Below are 22,106 nucleotides of genomic sequence, written 5' to 3' on the forward strand. Positions count from 1 at the left end.
CCTTGCAGTTTGATCTCAGACTGCTGTGCTAGCAATCAGCGAGACTCGTGGGCGTAGGACCCTCCAAGCCAGGTGCAGGATATAATCTCCTGGTGCGCCGTTTTTTAAGCCCGTCAGAAAAGCGCAGTAGTGGGGTGGGACTGACCCGATTTTCCAGGTGCCGTCTGTCACCCCTTTCTTTGACTAGGAAAGGGAACTCCCTGACCCCTTGTGCTTCCCGAGTGAGGCAATGCCTCGCCCTGCTTTGGCTCACGCACAGTGCGCTGCACCCACTGTCCTACGCCCACTGTCTGGCACTCCCTAGTGAGATGAACCTGGTAGCTCAGATGGAAATGCAGAAATCACCCGTCTTCTGCGTCACTCACACTGGGAGCTGTAGACCGGAGCTGTTCCTATTTGGCCATCTTGGCTCCCAGAACTCCGGTATTGTTAACTACAGGTACTACATTGTACAACAGATCTCTAGAACATATTCACCTTGCATAACTGAATGTTTGTATCCATTGATTAGCAGCTCTCCATGCCATCCCTCCAAGTCCCCATATGCCACCTACCCTACTAAGCCCCTGGCAACCAACATTCTACTCTCTGTATGAGTGTAATGTAGATACCTCATGTGAGTGGAATCAAGTAATATCTGTCCTTCCATAACTGGCTTGTTTCCCTCAGCATTATATCCACCAGATTTATCCATGTCATCACATGTGGCAGGGTTTTCTTCATTTTTAATGCTGAACAGTATTCAATATTCCATTGATACTATCTATATCATATTTACTATGTATGTGATTATAATTCAGATGATCTTGAATTATTCAATTATATCTTCAAGGAGGAATTTTAGTAGACTTTTCAAAATTCATTGAAGAAATATTGGGTGTTGGGCATTGTCCTGGGTGCAGGGGATATAACCATAAAAATTATGCTTTTCAAAAGTATCACTTTTTAGTATTGTACTTTGTGACCTTTTATCTGGTATACTTACCAGTACAGTGACTTCTGAGAGTAATGCTGATTCTGTTTGTTAAAATATAGTTTTAATACCGTGATCTCACTGGTTTAAGATAAAACAAAATTTTGTAGGCTGAAAACCATTCCAAGATAGATTTTTAAATTTGGGGTTAGTAGAGATATATATATGTGTGATATATATGTGTTCAAGTATTTTCAAACCCTTGTTTTTATCATCAGTTATCATGGGCTCCTTAACAATGATAATTTATAAGGTTTCAATAATTAAGTAATCTTATTTTTAAAAAATGCATTACTATTATTAAAATCAGGTTTTCTTCTATTATAAAATGCTGTGAGACATATTTGAGACACTGTAAATTTTTAAGCCAGCTTAGTTTTCAGTTTATAGGAAGTCAAACACAAACAAATACTAAGAAATATGGTACAGGAAGGCCTGTTAGTGATTACCCAGTTTTTAGTCCAGTCCTCTCACACTGTGAATAGAAAGTCAATTTGCAGAAATATTTTGCCATTAGGCCAGTATAGCAGCTTTTTAATTATTAAAGAAGCCTATCAGATGTTTGAAGAACTGCACAACATCACAGATTTTCTTCTCCTTTGTAGCTGTTCTTGCTGTCAGAATATATTTAGAAACATTGATGCTTAAGCAAATGTGTAAAACATGTGGTCAAAGTAATGCAGCATAAATGTAAGTTTACCTCAGGGAATGCAAAACTAGAGTTTTGATGTTTATGCTTAAAGATTTAGTAACTGGACCAGCTCTAGGCAGAATTGGTACAGCGTATCTTTGGCATTCTCATCTTATTTTAGCATCTCATCATCCTTTCTATATAGAACCACCGATGTGCTAGGCTTAGGTCTGTGATCTTATACTGACTACTGACTGGCCCAGGACATCTCAACTCTCTCTCTACTAAAGTTTCTAACCCAGGCTCTTTTGTCTTCTTTGACTGTATCTTCTCTCCAACCCATCATTTGTCACCTTCAAGTCTTCCCCAAGCTTTAGTTCCTCTGATGCAGGAAGTAGGTAAGACGATTGCATATAGGCTGTTCTTACCATGGGGAAAAGCCACATTGTATATATGGTCTTGAGATCAGATCAGGAGAGAAGAGAACCCATCAGAAACACAATTGGCAAGTGCATTATTTCAGAAGGGGAAAAGTGCATATCATAAATCAGGGAATGAGTGTGTGTCACACGGATCTAAAGGAAAAGCATGTGTTTTGGATGGCAGAGCTAGAGAGAAATGAATAGAAATATGATCAGAGAGGGTACAGCAGATTCATCCCAGGACAAATGATAATGGATGACCTTTAGATAGGGATGAAGGGTCCAATTCAAGGCCAATCTAGCACACACTGGGCTCTGGCTCCTAGTATCTTTTCAGGCAAATTTAAGGGTATTTTTACACATTCTGGGCCTTAAAGTGGCAGGCTTCTGCTTAAAACCTAGTACATAATCTACATAATAATTAGTTGGTTTTAGAAATGTATCTCTATTAGATAATGACGAAAGAAGATACACATTATCAGCTATCTCTACTGGTCACTCAAATCTTCCAGGACCCTCCTAAGCCTTTCTTGTACCATTTCCTTACTGAAATTGTAATAATAGCTAATGCTTATTTAGTGCTTAGTATGGCAGTGTTTGATTTAAGTGCTTTATATGTATTAACTCATTTTATCCTCACAAATACCCTCTGATGTAGGGATGTAGGGATAATTATTATCTGCATTTCAGGTGAGATAACTGAAGCTTAGACAGGGGAAGTGACATGCCCAGGGTCATCAGCCGATGAGTGGCAGAGTTAGGATTTGAAACTAGGTACTGTGGGTTCAAAGCTTATGTACTTTACAGTTGCTAAGCTACAGTCTGAACTAATGCTTCTCCCTTTTATAACCAAAAGAAGGTATATATGATGGGGGAAATCCAGACTGAATATAAGGTAAGGTTATAACCATTTTATATTTTCACACTGGCAGGACGCTTTCTTACACGCATTAAAGCAAAACTTGTAGGCCTCCTTGAACTTTTTAAGAGACTCTGTGAGCAAAGGCATCATATCATAAAGGCTGAGATAATTTCAGAAGTAATGGGACTTCTATGTAGTAGGAGCATGTGGTACATAGTAAGGAGTGGTAAGAAGTAAGAAGGATTTCAAACGTGTACCTATGTCAAGCTGAGGGATTTGTATTGTACTTGGTAGATAGTAGGAAACTTTCAGAAGTTTTGATGCAGAGGAGTCAAAAGACAAGTTTTATAGAAGATTATACCTTAGGCTGCTGAAGAATAGACTGTATTTTGAGGGGCATTGCTTATGAGACATAGAAAATTCTAAGCCAGGGATTTTGAGAGCTAGGGCTCAAGCAGTATCCATGCAATTGGACAAAAGAAATGGATTTGAGAGCTTTTTCTCAGGTAGAATTGACAAGATTTGATAAGTGATTGAAGGTAACGGATGAAGTTTTGTGTGGAACAATGTGTTTGAAATTCTGGCTTGTGTACCTGCTGTACCAAAGATCCAATTTAACTGTCATTTTTAAATAATCTAGCTTAAACAAGGTAGAAGTTTATTTCTCTGTCAGCCAAACACTGCAGGTTTAGCAAACTATGGATAATAGGGAGTTCTGCAGTGTTGCAGAGACCCTTGTATTTTTCTTTTTGCTCTACCTTCTATTAGGGTGATACTCTCATGCATCTGGTTGCATGAGGTTTTATCCCCAAGACTGTCAGTTCCACAGTCAATCAACGAGGAAGGATCAAATGTGAGAAGAAACATGATCTGGTAGTTTTTGCTCACGTTCTATTGGGTACAATTTAGTCACATAGCCATTTCTAGGAGTAGGACAGTCTGGGAATTATAATCTCTAGTCTGGATGGCAATGTACCCAGCTAAAACTTGGAAATTGAATTATTAAAGAAAGAGAGGGCAAATGAGTATTGAGGTAGCGGTTCAGCTACAGAGTGTCTGATGACCACACTAACAGAGATCTGAGATGGAGGAGGTAGAACAGATTTAGAGAGACATGGTGATATAATGAGTTCCATTTTAGATATATTAAGTTTGAAGATTTTGTCAGACCATTTGATAGCTATGTCCAATAGGTTGTTTGAAAAAGGATTTTGGTTGTGATAGAGAAATAGATTTGACAGCCATCAGCAATTTGAAGCTATGTCCAATGAACTATAGAGGGGACTAATAGCAGAGATCTAAAGGATAACATTGGGAGGAATGGTAGGAAATAGGCGCAGAAAGCCAATAAAAAATATTGTAAAGAGAGCAGAGGGGGAGATGGGCAGACAGGGGAGAATGTGTTAGAATTCTCCTTCTAAGTTTTGGACCCCATTTCACTACTCCCATAATAGCAGTCTATAACTTCATGGCACAAATTACCATGCCCATAAAAGTGAGTCCACTCTCAGCCTCCTACCTGTCAGAAGACAACTTCCCAATTCCCCAATGGTCTAATCACAATAACCTTCAAATATACCTTTGATCTACAGCTCACTTTATTCATGGGAATCAAAGACCCATGCAACAGGGAATTCCAAGAAATTGTGAAGCTCTTGCCCTCAATTCAGAGAATTGAATGATATACTCTCCCTCAGTTTCTTGCAGTAATTCACCACTTAGCTTCTCTAAACACAGCCAACCCTGGCAGGGAGTATAAGCATGCTATCCTGACATTACTTTTTATTATTCTTCTTTCTAGTTGTTCTTATTAAGGGAATGGTAAAAACAATGTTGTGTGCACCCTGAACCTTCTGATGATGTCCATGTTGGCTTTCAAGGATGGAGACTTTAGAATTGACTCAGAGGTGTGCCCTTAGGTTTACCCGTAAGCACAACAATTCATGCTCTTTGGTATGTGGAAACTAAGAAGTGAATGTTCAGAAGTAATAAGTAATAAAGAGAGAGCAAATAAGGTAATAACTAAGATTAGGGCCTGCAGTATGACACGAATGAACTCTTTGGTGATCTCATCAAAAGACATTTTAGTACACTGGTATAAGTAGAAGCCAGAGGATCATAACTTGTAGAATAATGTACCTTGATCTATGGATTAATAAAAATTGAATAAGTGAAGTCAGAAAATGTAGATCTGCTTTCAGATACTTTGATGAGCAGAAGCTGGATGGATCGTTGTGATGAAAGGAGAGGCAGGATTGAACCTTGAATTGTGGGTGGATCTATAATGAATTACATTCTTCCTCCCTCTCTCATTCTTCCTTCCTTCCTCTCTCCTTTCCTTCATTTAAATGTGCTTATAGGCTGAGGGAAAGAAGCCAGTACAAAGGGAGATGCTTAAGTTATAGCAGGGAGATATGTAATATATTGACGAAGTCCCTCATACAAAAGCTAGAAGCAAAGGGTATAAGTAAAGAGTCCGTATTGGATAAATTTAGAGATGGAGTTTGTGGAGACAGGTTTGGAGAGTTCTTGGTTGATATTTTATTTTTTCTTCTGAATCAGAAAGCTGATTTATCAACTGAGAATAATGTGATCAGTGGAGTGAAGGACTTAAGAGTGATAGGCTGCAAAGAGAAACATGAAAAGAAACTCACTAAGGATAAATATGATGAGGGCAGAGCAGTGCCAAGGCCCAGATGGAGTCAGAAACCATCAATCATACCACCAATCTGCATAGACAATTTTCTTCAACAATTGCAGTTTCAAGCATTCAGGACAGACTGGATACTTTTTTTCTAGGGTAAAAGGATCAGTGAGTGTAGCAGAAAGACAAAAGAAAATTGAATCAAGAATGCTGGAAGAATTGATCTAGGAAAGTAAGTGTAGTTGTAATGAAAATGAAAAAGTAATAGGAACAAAAAAGGATTAACATTCTCAGAAAGATGAAGAACATTTAAAATCATGCATAGAGATACCTTAATAAAACTGTGATACCGAACCTAGACCAGGGCCAGGCACAGAGCAGCCATAAATATTTTATATATAAGTAATTATTATTTTCCTTCTAGGAACCATAGATTAAATCTTATGTAGTTTTTTTTTTGGGGGGGTGCATTTGGGAAAAAATAGTTCTTTAGAATGCAATTGAGATGCAAATTGGGCATTGGATTGTAGGTTTCTTTTTTGTGATGACTTTCATTCCTTTGAGTGTCTAGAAAGCTGTTTATGTCAGCTGGTGCTGATATAATGCTCAGTTCATTTCTGTTTCTTGTGCCCTTATTTAGATAGCCAAGTTTAAATGGTGCTTTTTGGTAAAGTTCCAATTAGCTTGGGGATATTTAGGTAGCTTAAGATTTAATCACTGTCTGCATAGAACTGTACTTTTGTGTTAACACTACATTGTTTGAAAAAACTAAACTTTCTTCCATTAAACTCTAAACAAAAACAAATGGAACACTGCAAAATGGTTTGCTTTAGACTACATGTTGCCATTCTTCATTCAACACTTACTGAGAGTCTAGTATTTAAATCAAGCTTAAATTATGAAGGATGGACTGAGGATTCAATACCAAGGGGACAGGAGAAAAGGGGCTATATCTTAACTAATGATGAGTCATTCCAAAAGCACTTGAATTGTCTATGCTGTAGAAATGTCCCTTAGCTACAGCAATTCTAAATAATATAAGATAAAATAAAATCATGTCTTGCAAAATGCCCTGCAATCATTCATTCAATCATCTCAATAAAGCTTCTATACTCTCAGTTTACTCTTCTGTAAAATGGAAAAATCATTCCCACAAGGTATTATAGGTATTATAATTATGAGAATCGATAGCACTTGCCCGATCATAATCTCCTCTAATTACCTAGAAATATAAGGTCCTTTGCCCACTTTTCTTTATATGAGAAGGTTCAACCAATTGGTTATCAGTATATTTTTTTTCTCAACGACTAAAAGTTGGGGAACAAAGCTCCAGGCCATTTAGTTGTATTTGTTCAAACTCAAGTAAGAAGAAATATAACAGTTCTTCATTTCAACACATTAATGTGTATTGGAACTTCTTTAACCTGTTATTTTGCTCTTTAAGATTAAAGATAACTTGTATTGAGAATTCTTTAATGTGTTCATTTTGTCCTGTAAGATTAAAGATATAATCTTTTTTTAGAGGGAAGTGCACAAAATAATCATACTTCTTGGATCTCTGATTGTAGTAAAAGAGTACATCCTATGTGGCGGTGCATGACTGTAATCCCAGCTACATGAGAGGCTGAGGCAGGAGAATCGCTTGAACCCAGAGGCAGATGTTGCAGTGAGCTGAGATTGGGGCATTGCACTCCAGCCTGGGCAACAGGAGGGAAACTCCATCTCAGAAAAAAAAGGCAAAGCACACCCTAGAAGAATGGCATTAACTGGCATTGGTCTTAAGTTCTTTGTAATCTTTGCCTTGCCTTGCTTTCATATTCTTTATTGCATACGATTCCACAGCGAACATTTTGCATGTACAGGAATATATTTTAACATGCAACCACTATTTTACTACTTTGGTTTTTTAAGACAGCAGTTAATTTTTCCCTCCCAGAATTTGTTGAGTTTCAGGTCTCTAGAGATACCTTCTGAAAAACCTCATGGGTAAAAATGAATACTTGGTAATGTGGAAAGTCTTTATCATGACACACAAGAAATGACAATTTGTTTCAAGAATAAGTTGGTTATTTCAATCAAGGGGCTCAAGGTTAGGTGCGAATACTAGTATTTGTCATTTAAGCCACAGTCATTTTATGCTGAATGCGAAGGAACGAACCATGTTATTAACTGGCCAATGGTTATATGTAAAACAATGGTGTAGCTTAGCCTCACTTTTTATTGTTTTTTAAACTTGTTCTTGTTGTGCTGATTTAGGTGCCACTATTTCATCATGTCTCATTATCCTCTGTTTATCTTTCTTAGTTAATTATAACACTATATTGATTTAGTCTGTTACCTTTTCTAACTTTTCTGCTAGAATGTGAGTAACTTCAGGACAGAAATTATGTCTCACTCTGCTGCAGTCCTGGAAACTTGCACATAGTATGAGCTCAATAAATATTTACTGAGTTCATTTGTTATACGTATATGTATGTTAGTTTCAGGTAGAGGAAAACCCCATGAAAAATGTCTTCAACAATAAAAGAATTTGATGCAATAATTTAGGCTTGCTTTGATGAAGACTCCCATCATATTTTTTACAGTGCATTTACTTCTTTACCTCACATGTCAAAACTTCACCCTTATGCTGGCTTCCCTTAAGGGAACAAAATGCCTGTAATCTGTCAGGGCAAGAGAAACAATCTATGTCCCAAACTTCTAGGAACAGTCTTGAAACCCACTTTGATTGCATTCCTTTAGGTCATAAGCCCTTCTTGAACTAATAACTGTGGTCAGGTATAGAATATGTTGATCGACTTTGCTGAGATTATGTGTTCTACTCTTGAAAACTGATTGGATTCAGGAGACAAATAAATGCGAGGAAGCAATGAAAAACATTCATTATGATTAATGAATGGAATTCTGAGCCTCTAGTACATTTTAATAAAGTGTATGTACAGAAATGAGGCTACATTTTTTCAAAGTTTTCTTAAAGGCATCTGAAAAATACTGCTCTTTAATAGTTCAAAAATACTCTCACACATTAATATAAGAATTTTCAAATCTGTTGGTAATAATACTGGCTGTGTACAATTAGCTAAAGTTCAAGACTTACCTATGGAAAAGTTATAGTGGGCAGTTTTCTCTACGCTATAATTTAGGAAGAATCTTCTACTACCCCAGACCCTACAGGGCTATCCCCTTAACTCAATGAGGAATTTTAGTCTCAACAAGGGATGCACTTTCTTTTGATAATGGGAAGATGACTGAACAACTGGATAAGGAAAAGCAGACATGGAAAAGACAAAATAAAGGGAATCAAAATTTTTAGATCCACAATTTTTGCCTAGAGCCATCCCTGATATTTGTGACATCTTTAAAACTTGATTTTTTGTGTGTGCATTTACATTTTGAAAGGAGATGGACGTTTCTTAAATTGCCTAAGAGAGGGGATTGTAGCCAGGTAGCCAAAACCAGTATGGTGGGGGTGGTGCTGATTGTGTATAAAACTGAAGTTATCTTGTAGAATGTCTAATTATCAAGCATTCAATCCGAATTGCAGCCTTATTTTCTTCTGTCTTAACCCCATACCATTTCTATTGTCTGATCCATTCTCCTCTTAATCCCAGACTGCCTTGCAAAATCATTTAACAGTTTTCATTTGCATGTCCTGTCTTCTTACACAGCATGTAAACATTTTGAGAGCAAGAACTGTGTCTTATCTTCCTTTGGAATTAGCCCCAGCATTTTGTAAAGTTGCCCTGTAAATAATTGGTGCTGAATAAATGCTTACGGGGATTAAATCAAATGATCTATTATTTCACAGTGATTTGTATAAAGGTGGTTGAACTATAATGATGTGAAAGTGTAACTTCTTTTTGCTGAGAAACATATTAAAACTTAAATATTGACAGGCAAAGTAAAACATTCAGTAAGAAATGAGACTGTTGAAAGACTTTCAAAGGGAATAGAACAATTTGAAATGTTTTCACTGCTTTTCTAATGCCAGATTTCTAATGATTTCCAAATAGATAATAGGGAAGAAACTTTATGGGTATGTCACTGCATTTATATTACTTCCACAAAATCCATAAAATTGTCAAGATATGGACATTCTGTAATGTTATTCAAACATTCTTCTTCTTAAACAGGTCCAGGAAAATGAGGAAAGATGTGCAATCTCATTATTGTTCCCATATTTGTTGTTGTAAACAATGAAGTCCTTGTCTTTTGTGAACTGTCAGCTTAGAATGTTCTGCCAAAAACCTTCTAAAGCAAGTCCTTAGTAGAATTATTCACAAGTGTCAGTTGAGACAGTATTATCCTTTCCATGTAATTTAAGCAGACTGTTATATCCTATGTGCAAAATATTTGCTTTGTTTTAGATATGGAGTTGGTCCATAACAAGATGCTAATAAAAGAATAAGAATCTTCTGGTCTTGCTGAGGCTCAAAATGCTAAGCAGCTGAGGTCACACCTTCTTATATGCGGTAAAAATATTTTCTAGATCTATAGCCTAATTTGTCGAAGCTGGTAGCAATATTTCCTCAGTTGCATAGATCCAAGGATTCTAGAATGAACTGGGAGTTCTCTATTTTAGTCTCTTCATCTGGTCATTTGTCAAGTCCCATCAATCCTCCCTTCGAAAATCTTGGCTATATTTTTTTCTGGCATGCAGTGTGACACAGGAGAACTACCCCTAGACTGAGAGTCAGAGAGTCTGGCTTTAGTTTAGCATTTTTTTTCCAGGCATTTGTATGACCTCCATCAAGTCACCTAACATTTATTGGCCTCAGTTTCCCCATTTTCAAGGTCCTTCCAGATCACATTCTGTGATTTTTCCTGAAAACATCTTTTTAATATACATACGTAGAAGTGGTAATCACATTTTTATTTGGTGTCTCTACCTGATTCTCTGCCTTCTAATACAGGACCTCTGACCACTGGCATATAAATATTTTGGAAGCATTGCTTTATCTGCTTCCAAATCTTGCAATACTATTTATGTTCTGATAATCCTTTGAGTTTCACACAGATGATTTGTGCACAATTCTATCCATGGGTGTCATATTTCAATTAAAGAGTCAAAACCAAAACCGAAAAACTCTTCAATGCTTTCAGTGGCCTCCCGCTGAAATCTGATTCATCAAACTTGCATTTAAGGCCCCCCTCAACAATCTGGCGTCACTTTAAATTCCCATTTAAGCTCCTACGACTCCAGCAGTTCCAGAGCCTGGCTACAAAGCAATATTACCTGGAGAATTTTTTTCCATGGATTAAGAGATATCAAATGTGGAACTGAAAGTTTCTTTTATTCCTTCTAGTTGATTCTGATGCTGCTAATCCACTGTTAAATGTTTGAAGAGCATTGTATCTACCTCAGTATGTCTTTATGACAGTGATGCTTAAACTTCAGTCCACGTCATAATGACCCAGAAGGATTATTAAAAGTTAGCTTATAGGGCCCGACCCCTGAGTTGCTGATTTAATAAGTTAGAGATGGGGCCTGAGAATTTGCATGTTGAGCAACTTCCCAGGTGATGTTGATGCTGTTGGTCTGCAGAACACACTTTGGGAACCACCGGTTTATGCTAGTATCTTTCCCTGAGTGACACGTTGTAATCATCTTTACCTACCAACATGTGAACCATCATTCAGATACTGCCTTCACAGGGCAATCCTCAAGGTCTCAGGAGCTTTCTGCTCAGGATGCTGCTTGACACTTTATTTAGGCCTTTCTTATCATATTATCACATACTTTAAACAAAGTTAGATTTGTAAGCTCCTTGAGCCCTTATTTCATTTCCCATAAAATATCACATCCCCAGTTCTGTGGGCCAATGATTAGTACAAGACAGGGAAGTTCAATATACATTTTTGAATGAATGTTAACCACATGAAAATTTATTCTTTCCTAGTCTTTTTGATATTTTACTCGTGGCCTTACATTTCCTTTTTCAATGTATTTTTATTTAATCTCACAAGGCTTTCTTGAATAGTCATCATTTAAAATTTTAGAAGGCTGCCGAATACTATTTTCAGGAGGATAAATGATGCTATTGAACTATTGGTTTCTGAGATATGCTAATACTGGCCTACATTCTTTGAAAAATGTTCTTTTCTTAATCACTCTTAATAAACCTCAAGTGTTGTCATGTAGAAAACATTTGTCTGAAGTTATCTTCCTGCCATGTCTCTGATATATATACATTTAAGTACACTTTTTACTTAATCTCGATGTCCTCCTTGTCAGATATCTGTGTGTATAAATTCCTTTGGTATTATATGGCATTTTGTTCAATTTGTTAGCTAATGGGTAAATAAATAGGAAGTAGAACCAGAATTGTAATGTTGAAAGAGATGTGTCAGTTTGTGGAATTCATCCCATTTCTCATTTATAGATAAATAGACAAGCAATGTACAATCAGACTTGTGCTGGTTGCACACAGATAGATGTGGTCACAGAGCTGTAATTCTGTGGTTAAGATCTAATTCTAGAGACCTGGAATCAGTTGGACTCCATTTATTGACACCCAGAATTTCAAAGAGCATTTCATATGTGACTGAACTATGAGGCTTTCTGTGTGCCCACAGCACTGAAAGAGGCAAAGTTCTGCTGATCAGGCTGTGAATGAAAGTGAGCCTGGTCTCCATGTACAGAGAGAAGCAAAGCAGCTCTTTTTTTGCCTTTTTATTTGCAAAGTGAGATATTTTAAGAGTCTGTGTATATTTGATGAAGATGTGTGTGATCGATAAACTTTGAGAAATAAAATAGACAAGAAAATAGAGTAAGAGAGAAGTAAAAACTAAACCTTTGAGAATACAGGATGTCCAATCATCAGATAATATTGAAAACCTCCATTAGAAAAAAAAAAAAAAACCTATTAGAAAAAAAAAAACTGTTTAGCTCTGCTTAATAGTTACATTTCTGTTTGCTAATTTTGAGTGTTTAAAAATATATATTTTCTTCATTTGAAATGCCAATGTGAAAAAAGAAGAGTTTAGTTTCATATCTGATAAGCCACATCAGAGAGTAAAAACAAAATTACGTTAACTAGGGCACTCTGTAAGTCAGTGCTTCCTAGCAAAATCTCCATCCTGACAAGCAATTTTGTTTTCTAATTTTCTATTTATTTTACTGGACCATTTTGTTTATCTTTTCTTCTTGTCAGAAAGCTTTTCCTTGAGTTGGAAGAAATTAGTTGCAAGGTCTAGATTTTTATGCCTTAACTTTCTGGAAAAAAAGAAATTATAATTTGAAGTGAGTTTGGTGAGGACAGGCAAAGTATTGAAACATTAAATGTAAGTATTAGCTATTTTTTCCCTATAAAATATTTTCTTAAAACATTTTAAAACCAATTTTTATTTTAAAAGAAATATGTGCACATAGTAGAAAATTCAAATGCATAAAAAAGTATAAAATGAAGTCTTTCAGAAATTTCTTCTCAATCACCAGTTCTACTCCCTAGAAGCAACTATAGTTAACAGGCCCTTGTGTATCCTTAAATAATTATAATCTATTTACATATATCAGAAATTGAATCATGCTATATATATATATATATATATATATATATATATATATATATATAACACAGTCTTAATTTTTCCTGAAGTATTTTAAAAGTGCATACTTTACAATGATGAGCAAAAAGTGCTTTAATAAAAATAAATAATTGAGTATGGGTTATTAAGTATAATTTTTTTTACTTGAACAGTGCTCTGCCCATTGGGAGAAAAGGGACCAAGCTTCTCTTCATGCTTTAATATATTGATTGAATAAGCTAGTATTCATTTATTCAAAGATGTTTGCTACTATTCATTGCTTTTTGTTGTCCCGTATAATGTTGAGCTCAACAGATAATGATCCTGGAAATATTGTGCCAGATATCTGGGGAAGTATTTATTCATATGATTTCATTGTACATGTCTAGTTTCGTTGCTTAATGAACTGTTAGAAAAAAAATGCTTTTAGGTTATTTTTCAGAAAAGACTAGACTGCATAATCCTAGAGTAGAAAGTGTGAACAGACTTTTTAAAGTATGGCATAATTGTTGGATAAATTATATTATAATATTATTTTAAATACACTGTACTATGTGACTTGCATGGAAATACAGCCACTATTTGACCCTACTTGTGGAAGAATCAGTTCTCATAGATGTCTCCAATCATTATGTGCACTTGTAGATAATACACAATTTTGAATTTTTATAAAGTGGCAATTAAATATTTGATCCATTGCTGGATAAATCTGTAATTTCCAGGCAGAGGTACTTATGTGAAGGCAAATGATGTGTTCTCACAGAAAGAGTATTTGTCAACTTGCTTTGCACTTTTCAGTCTCTTGTCCTCAGAATTAGTGTTTCCTTACACACCCTGGAGGTGAGAGGCAGCAGGAGAGACCAGGTTTCCCTTTGGTAGTATCTGCATTGCTTTCCCTGTATAATTTGGCTTAATGGGTGTGTGCCTTCATCTAAATTTAACACTATACCTTGTAGATTCATAAGGTACCACAACAGATTTTAGAACAAGGAGATATTTTTCCCTAGCATTGCTTTCTTTTGTAGAATTACAGTTTTCCAGAAATATTCGCATAACCTGTTATTTCTTCTCAATTTTAAAATGCCAACCCCTTCAGTATGAAAAGTGATATGATTTGGCTGTGTCCCCATCCAAATCTCACCTTGAATTGTAGTTACCATAATCCCCATGTGTTGTGAGAGGGACCTGGTGGGAGGTAATTGAATCATGGGGATGGTTCCTCTATGCTGTTCTCATGACAGTGAGTGTGTTCTCATGAGATCTGATGGTTTTATGAGGGGCTTTTCCCCCTTTTGCTCAGCACTTCCTCTTGCTGCCTCCATGTGAAGAAGGATGTGTTTACTTCCCCTTCCGCCATGATTGTAAGTTTCCTGAGCCTCCCCAGCCATGCTGAACTGTGAGTCAATTAAATCTCTTTCCTTTATAAATTACCCAGTCTCAGGTTTGTGCTTATTAGCAGCATGAGAATGAAATAAAACAAAAATAGTCTGCCTTAACAGCAATTATCAATCTCATTAACCTATAGACATGTTTATTGGATAGTTGTTGGCAGAGTTTGCTCAGAATAGAATTCTAAACAGTACAATGAGTGCATTTTATGCACATATGATTCTTCTACTTTTCAAATGTGTTCTTTTTTTAAAAACAGAACTCAACAACTTTCATTTCACTTGACCAGCGTTGCTGGTGTCTAAATCAGTCGAACACAGTGCTGCATAGTTTGAGGGCATTGGGAGCATTGCAGTGAAGAAAGAGGTATGGGAAATGAAGAGTTAGCAGCAGGGCCAGTGTCAGTGAGGGGTAAACAGCCTTTTTACATGAAAATCATTTTTCAAAGACTCAGGGTATCCTCTGTCCTTGAAGTCTGCCTTCTTGTTTCCTATTATTCTTTCTTGTCATTATTTGATGTTTGCTTTACAGAGTACAGCGAAGGGAAATTCTTGGTATTTAAGGCAGCCAGTATTCTTCCAGCACTCCTACCCGTAAGTTAGAAAAGCGTATTGTTCTCAGTGTTTGTGGGTGAGGCTGGAAGAGTAGTGTGTGAAGAAAAATGGCCTTTTCATAGTATAAACCACCACACACTGCCATTTGTTTTTCTGTTTCCTTTGGCAATTTACTGAAGTTTTGTAACTTCCCTTTGGGGTTACCGTTTTGTTCATTAGGAACTTCCAAGTTTTTCTCTGAAACACCGTTTATTTAACCACAAACCAAGTTTACCTGATGGCCCTTGTTTGATTTGATCCATGTGATGATGAACCCGTGATTCTAGTTTTCTCTTCTGCCTGCTGGGCTTCCCCCCATGACATGAAGTGTTTGATTACGTAAAAGTGGGAATTGTCTTTCAACACATATGGATGTGGGCCTTGCTACTGGACCTGTGATTCTAGTAATGCCTCTTTGCCTTTGCTTTTCTTTTCCTCCTTTCTTTTCTTTCTCTCTCTTTTTTTAAATACAGGGTCTCCCTCCTTCACCCAGGCTGGGGTGCAGTGGCGCTATTCAAAGCATTATGTGGGATACTTACTCTTAGCAGCATCCTTGGCCACTACCCACCAGATGTCAGTAGCACAACCCTCCCAGTAGTGACAACCAAAAATGGAGCCAGACATTGCCAAATGTCCTCTGGGGAGTGAAATTCTCCTTGGTTGATAATCACTGCTCTTTAAGGAAAGGAAGCCTGGGCATAGATAACCTCTTCAACAGACAGCTTTTTGTAATGAAAGTGTCACCCTTTCAATGTGGATGTTAGTAGCCCTGTATCATCTAGGCCCCTTTTGTCCTCAGCCTGACTATCCTTGCAAAAAGACATTTTAAAAAATACTTTAAATATTTATCACTAGTATGTAATGTAATATATTTTAAATCATTCATCCTTTGAAAAATGGAATTGAGTTCCTATGTTGAGCAGGCATTGTCATATGCAATCAGTATTAGGAAACAAATCATATGAGGCAGTATTCACTTAGCATTTAAGACACGAATTGTAGAGTCAGACTGCCTGAGTTCAAAGCCTGGTTCTGGCCCTTCTGGCTGTGTGACCTTCCACAGTGAGTGCCTCAGTTTTAACCTATGTAAATGGTAGTAGTAAAACTATGTGCTTTCACATACTTGTTAGGACTGAACACAATCATAGATATAAAGTACTTAGCCCAGCGATTGGTGCATAGTAAGTACTTAAAGAATGTTCGTTGCTTTATAGTAGGTGTCATCATTATCTTTATCAATAGTATTATCATCAAGGATGTGCTCCTTCAGGAGAGCAGCTACTAATCCTGAAAGGAGAGGTGGTAGCAACATCTGGAGACTTACTGGAAAATATGAGCTCTAAGCTGAGCCCTGGATAATAAGGTCAGCCAAAAGATAGCTAGGTGATGAAATAGGGCAAGGACATCACATGCAAATGTTGCTTTTTCTTTGTATGTATAATTTGAGATATAGGAGCAAGTAAATATTTCTTGGGTTTTTTGAAATATTTTAAAATGCAATCAATTTTCTTCAACTTGTATTTCTGAAGCCACAACTCTATAATTTATAAAAGTTTATTTTGTAATTAGAAAAATTTCATGAAGGATTATTTATACCATTTTAATGAAGTATTTATTTATTTATTATTTTGGGTTCGGGAGTACATGTACAGGTTTGTTACATGGGTAAACTGTGTGTCACTGAAGCTTGGTGTAAAAATGACCTCATTACCAAGATAGTGATCATGATAGTACTTGATCCATGGATCAGTGTTTACAGTGTCTGTTGTTCCCATCTTTGTGTCCCTGTGTATTCAGCGTTTAGCTCCCACTTACAAGTGTGAGCATGCAGCATTTGTTTTTCTGTTCCTGTGTTAGTTTGCATAGGAAAATGATCTCCAGCTGCATCCTTGCTCCTGTAGGGGGCATGATTTCATTCTTTTTATGGTTGCATAGTATCCCATTGTGTATATGTACCACATTCTCCTGATAAAGTCCACCGTTGGTGGGCATCTTTATTGATTCCATTATTTGCTATTGTGAATGCTGCTGTGATGAACATATGAATTCATGTGTCTTTTTAGTAGAACGATTTATTTTCCTTTGGGTATATACTAATTGAACCAGTTGAGATGTTTATAGTGTGAACTCTTGTTTGTGCTGTTAATTGTCAGTCTTCTTCAATTAGGGCACAGACAAATTTAATTTTTTCTTCTCCAATTGGTATAGTTTCCTCTCTCTGCTGCTGAGGCATTTCATTTCAACATCATCTCTTCCCTTCTTTAAATGAGTTATCCATTTGTACACTAACTTATTTGCAGGGCAGAGGGGGACATTATCCTCATAAACTTTGTATAAAGCATCAGTGATTTCACTATTTTTTCACCCAAGCTTCACCATAAAATTCATATTAGTTCTTCCATTTTAGCAGAATTCATGTTGGAGTGTTTTTTCTAACTGATGTTTTATCCTTCTTAGTGCCTCAAACTATATCGTATTCAGACATAAGAAGTTAGTATGAGGCCGGGCACGGTGGCTCACTCCTGTAATCCCAGCACTTTGGGAGGCCAAGGTGGGTAGATTACCTGAGGTCAGGAGTTCAAGACTAGACTGGCCAACATGGTGAAACCCCGTCTCTACTAAAAATACAAAAATTAGCCAGGCATGGTGGTTGGCACCGTAATCCCAGCTACTCGGGAGGCTGAGGCAGAAGAATCACTTGAATAGGGAGGCAGAGGTTGCAGTGAGCCGAGATCACACCACTGTACTCCAGCCTGGGCAATAAAATAAGTTAGTATGGGTATTTTGGTGCAAAAATTTTCAATCCCTGCATAGTTTTTTCATAATATGCATTTTTCTTGAACTTTTTGAAGACGCTTTGTATATATAATGTGGTACAATCACCAACATATACATAGGCTTCTGTGACTCACAGAATAACCAATGGGGTAGGCGGGACCAGTTTACAGGTGAGGAAATTGCTCAGAAATGTTAAGTTACTTGCCTAAGTTGACTCAGTAAATATCAGAACTGAGCTGGGAGACTAGATCTTCCTACCTCCAAAGCTTGCTATTTGTACTACATGCACACACAAAACCTGCTATTTGTGCTACACACAGGCACACACACACACACACACACACACAATTATGTATTAAAATATGCTCCATGCAATTAGTCACCTCCTCTTTAAAAACCTCTTGCTAGCTGTGTAGGTGGAATGATATTCTGCAGAAAATCTCAACGACTTTTCTACGTTTCTTTTATATTTTATAATCCTAAGAGACTGCTAATAGACTTGAATTACTGATTATTTTAACTTGTCGCTGGTTTCATAATTTTTTGCAGCTCTAAAAGAACATAATAGAATTCGCTATAGCATTTACATGATACTAAATAGTCATTTATCTTTTCTATTCTTGTGAGTTTCCCGAGCACATCTTCGGTGACTTTCTCTTTAATACATTTCACAGTTTTTCTCATTGAGTTTCACATGTATTGGAAGCTCCTTGGACAGCTGAATATTGTTTTGCTAGGGTATACTGGAAAATTTTTAAATTTTTAAATTTTGGTAAATTATTGAAATGTGAATTTTGATATTTTTAAAATTTTGATAACTGTAGTAGCCAGTCCCCAGAGGTTCCCCAGTGATCCCCATCATCTGGTGTTCATGCCTTTGACATGCCTTCCTAAATGGAGTACAGCTGACTTGTGTAATAAATGGGAAGTTGCCGGAAAGATGGAATGTGACTTCAAGGATAGGTTGTAAAACTCATTGAGGCCCCTGTCTTGTTCCTTTGGATTACTTGTCCAGGGGAGATTCCTGCTGCCATCTTATGAGGTGACTTAAACAGCACTATGGAGAGATGCATATGATAAAAAACTGAGACTTCCTTGTATAGAACCACCAGGTTTGTATGCCCACTATGCAGTAACATACCAATATACTGAGACAGCAGGGTTTGCAGCAGAGAAGCAGTCTAATGATTTCAGGGCGGCCAAGCAAGGAGATGTGAGGGATCCTCAAATCCACTTCCCTGAGAAATTCTGGGCTGGGGCTTTTAAGGGTATTGTGGAGAGTGAGGGGCTGGAAAATTGGATCTATTGATTGGTCTGGGTAAGATGGATGAAATTAACAGATGTGAAAACTGCATTCTTTGTTCAGCTCCTAGTGGGTTCCTTCAGACCAGCTGGTGTCAGTAATCTTACCTCAGTAGTTTCACCAGTATGCAAGACCTGAAATAATATCTCAAATGGAAAACTTAAATTTTACAATTTTCAAGTCATTATCTACAGAGCAGTTAAGGGAAACTATAATCTTGTGACAGTGTCTATGTGATTCTGAGGCAATAGTCAGCAAACAACCATGAGAAAGCAGGCCAGAAGCAAGCTGACCTAATGATTAATGCTGAGTGTGCAACAAGTTTGGTTTTGTCTCTCCCCTTCTTCCCTGATTAATTGTATAGAATTTTTAGAGATGGTTTCACTCCTATCTAGACCAGGTGAGTAAACCATCTAGGCAATGGATTCCCCAGCCCCAGTTGAGCCTTCAGATGACTATAACCTCAGCTGACATCTTAACTGCAGCCTTGTTAGAGATACTAAGCCAGAATCATTTAGCTAAGCTACTAACAAATTCATGACCCATAGAAACTACAAAATAATAAATGTTTACTACTTTAAGCCATTCAGTTTTGGAATAATTAGTTACCCTGAGCAATAGTCAACTATACAGTACTTCTTTGGAATGATTTTAAATTTATAGATAGGCACTACTAAAACACAAGCAAAATATTAATTACTCTTCATAATGTTTTGTCTACTAGAAATGGCATACATTTTTTGTTCATGGACACTCAATATTCGATTGAAAAATAATTATATTAGTTGATACTATTGTTAGTATTTTAATTTTAAAATAAATGAGATATGTGGAAAGTATCAAGTTAAAATGTTATACAACTAAATACTATCTAATTAAATTTATTTCTAAAATTTTGCAGTGTGTTTAACATGTATATATATAATTTTTCATAATATCAACAAAATAGCTTGAATAGATTCTACTTTAATAAAAATGGTAGTAATCCTTGAATATTACTTTTATGTCAGTATATTATAGAATGTATTCATTGATTTTGTAATGCTCCAGAGAAATAGAGAAAGAAGGAAGAAGATGGGAAGGAAGACAAGGCTGTAAATATTGTTAGCACTCATCATCTACAAATTAAGAATTAAAAGCACACAAAATCTAAATAAATGGATTGTCAGTAGCCTACTTGAGATTTCTTCTAATATCCAAGGGGCTTATGTTTCTTTCAGTTTCATTGTCAGGATAAGCTTTGTGTTATGCAACCAGAAAATATAGCTTTGAAATCTAAAGGACATAAGAATTGCCTTAGGAGATTTGCTCCCAAAATAAGAATCTTCTTGTCGTAATCATTGAAAAGAATATATTTTCATAACCCAGGTTAGTACTATATTGGACACTTAGCATAATATTCTTCTTTCCTAAAAGCATTTATTATACTTTGTCATATTTTGAAAAGTAGTTTCTTACATTGGCATATTATCACTGCCAACCACGATTCTTTGTGCTTCTTCAGAAAATAGAGCTCTCTCGTCAACCTCCCTTAGGTTTATTAATCCTATCAGAAGCCCTGAAGCTTCCCGAAATATTTAAAAAATAATTTATGTCCATCAATAGTATTTTTTAGCTTCCTTTAGCTTCTGCTGATTAAGACCATGAATGACGTCAGGCAGATCGAGAAATCAGACTAAATCTTTTCTACTTTCCCTTTGTTCTGACCAGAACAATTGCATTTCATTTTTCTATTTGCTTTGACAATTTTCTCTATTAGTAAAGTAAATAAAACATATGTGTTAAAAATCTAGCTATGACTCTCAGCACACTTTCTTGTCTTTGAGCTTTGATTGCAGGTGTGCTTGGCCTTCTAAGCAGGCATTGCATGGGTGCTGCAGATGGTGTGTCCTGTCAGTCTGATTCACACATGATGTATGGCATTAATTGTTTTTGGACTATTGAAGGGATAAATGCCTTTGTATCACAGGGGACACGTGGAAAAGAAAAATGAATAAGTAGAGTTGTCATGGTGTGAATTACTTTCTGTAAATCACCATTTATCTTCACGTGTGTGTCTCTTTTTTTTTTTTTTTTTTAAAGCAACATGAGATATTCCATTCTCAACATGACTTTGGAGTGAAAGTAATTATTTTAGGGAGAGGGAAATTGCACGTTAATGTGACGAAAAGTCTCTCTCTCTCTCTCTCTCTCACACACACACACACACACACTCTTTGGAAATTTTCAAATGTTTAAATGATCTATTTTAGTAAAGGAGATATTAAAGGAGGTGAAAGGTAGATAATTATGAATTTACTTCTATTGCCCAAATTGCAAACAGATTTTCTTCATTGTAAAATTAAGAAGTCTTTTCATTTGGAGAGGACTTTTTAGAACAAGTAATAAAGATAAGTATAATTTTTGGAAAGACTACAAATGATGTAGTCATACTTCTGAGATTCAGCTTTCACCTCCTTCTGTCCCTAACTTTGCCACTGATTAACTAGCTATGAAACCTTGGGCAACTTGTCTCTTTGAGCCTCAGTTTCCTGATCTTTATAATAGGGTTTTATGAACATTATAAAATGATGAAAACTGCTTATCACGTGCTACTTCATATATAGTAGTTGCTCAATAAGTGTAATAGTTTTTGTTAATCATGACTATGCTGGACAGTGTTGCTGAGGAAAAAATGCAGATATCCCAGTGGAATTCATTCATGTAAAAACTCATTACTTACGCTTGTGTCAAGTCTTCAAATTAACATTTTTGATTTATGATTTGAACATTTTTTTTTTTGAGACTAAGTCTCACTCTATTGCCTAGGCTGGAGTGCAGTGGTGTGATCTCAGCTCACTGCAACCTCCACCTCCTTATTCAAGTGATTCTCCTGCCTCAACTTCCTGAGTAGCTGGGATTACAGGAGCATGCCAACATGCCTGGTTAATTTTTGTATTTTTAGTAGAGATGGGGTTTCACCATGTTGGTCAGGCTGGTCTTGA

General features: G+C 36.5%; 1 protein-coding gene across 2 annotated transcripts in view; it reads left to right on the plus strand.

Moving 5' to 3' along the window:
* The window catches only part of NAV3 (neuron navigator 3), a 924,153-nt gene that overhangs the window by 291,963 nt on the left and 610,084 nt on the right, over positions 1-22,106 (plus strand). The gene's annotated exons all lie outside the window — the stretch shown is intronic.

Source organism: Pongo pygmaeus, chromosome 10 (genome assembly GCF_028885625.2).
Source record: "Pongo pygmaeus isolate AG05252 chromosome 10, NHGRI_mPonPyg2-v2.0_pri, whole genome shotgun sequence".
Classification (NCBI taxonomy): domain Eukaryota; kingdom Metazoa; phylum Chordata; class Mammalia; order Primates; family Hominidae; genus Pongo; species Pongo pygmaeus.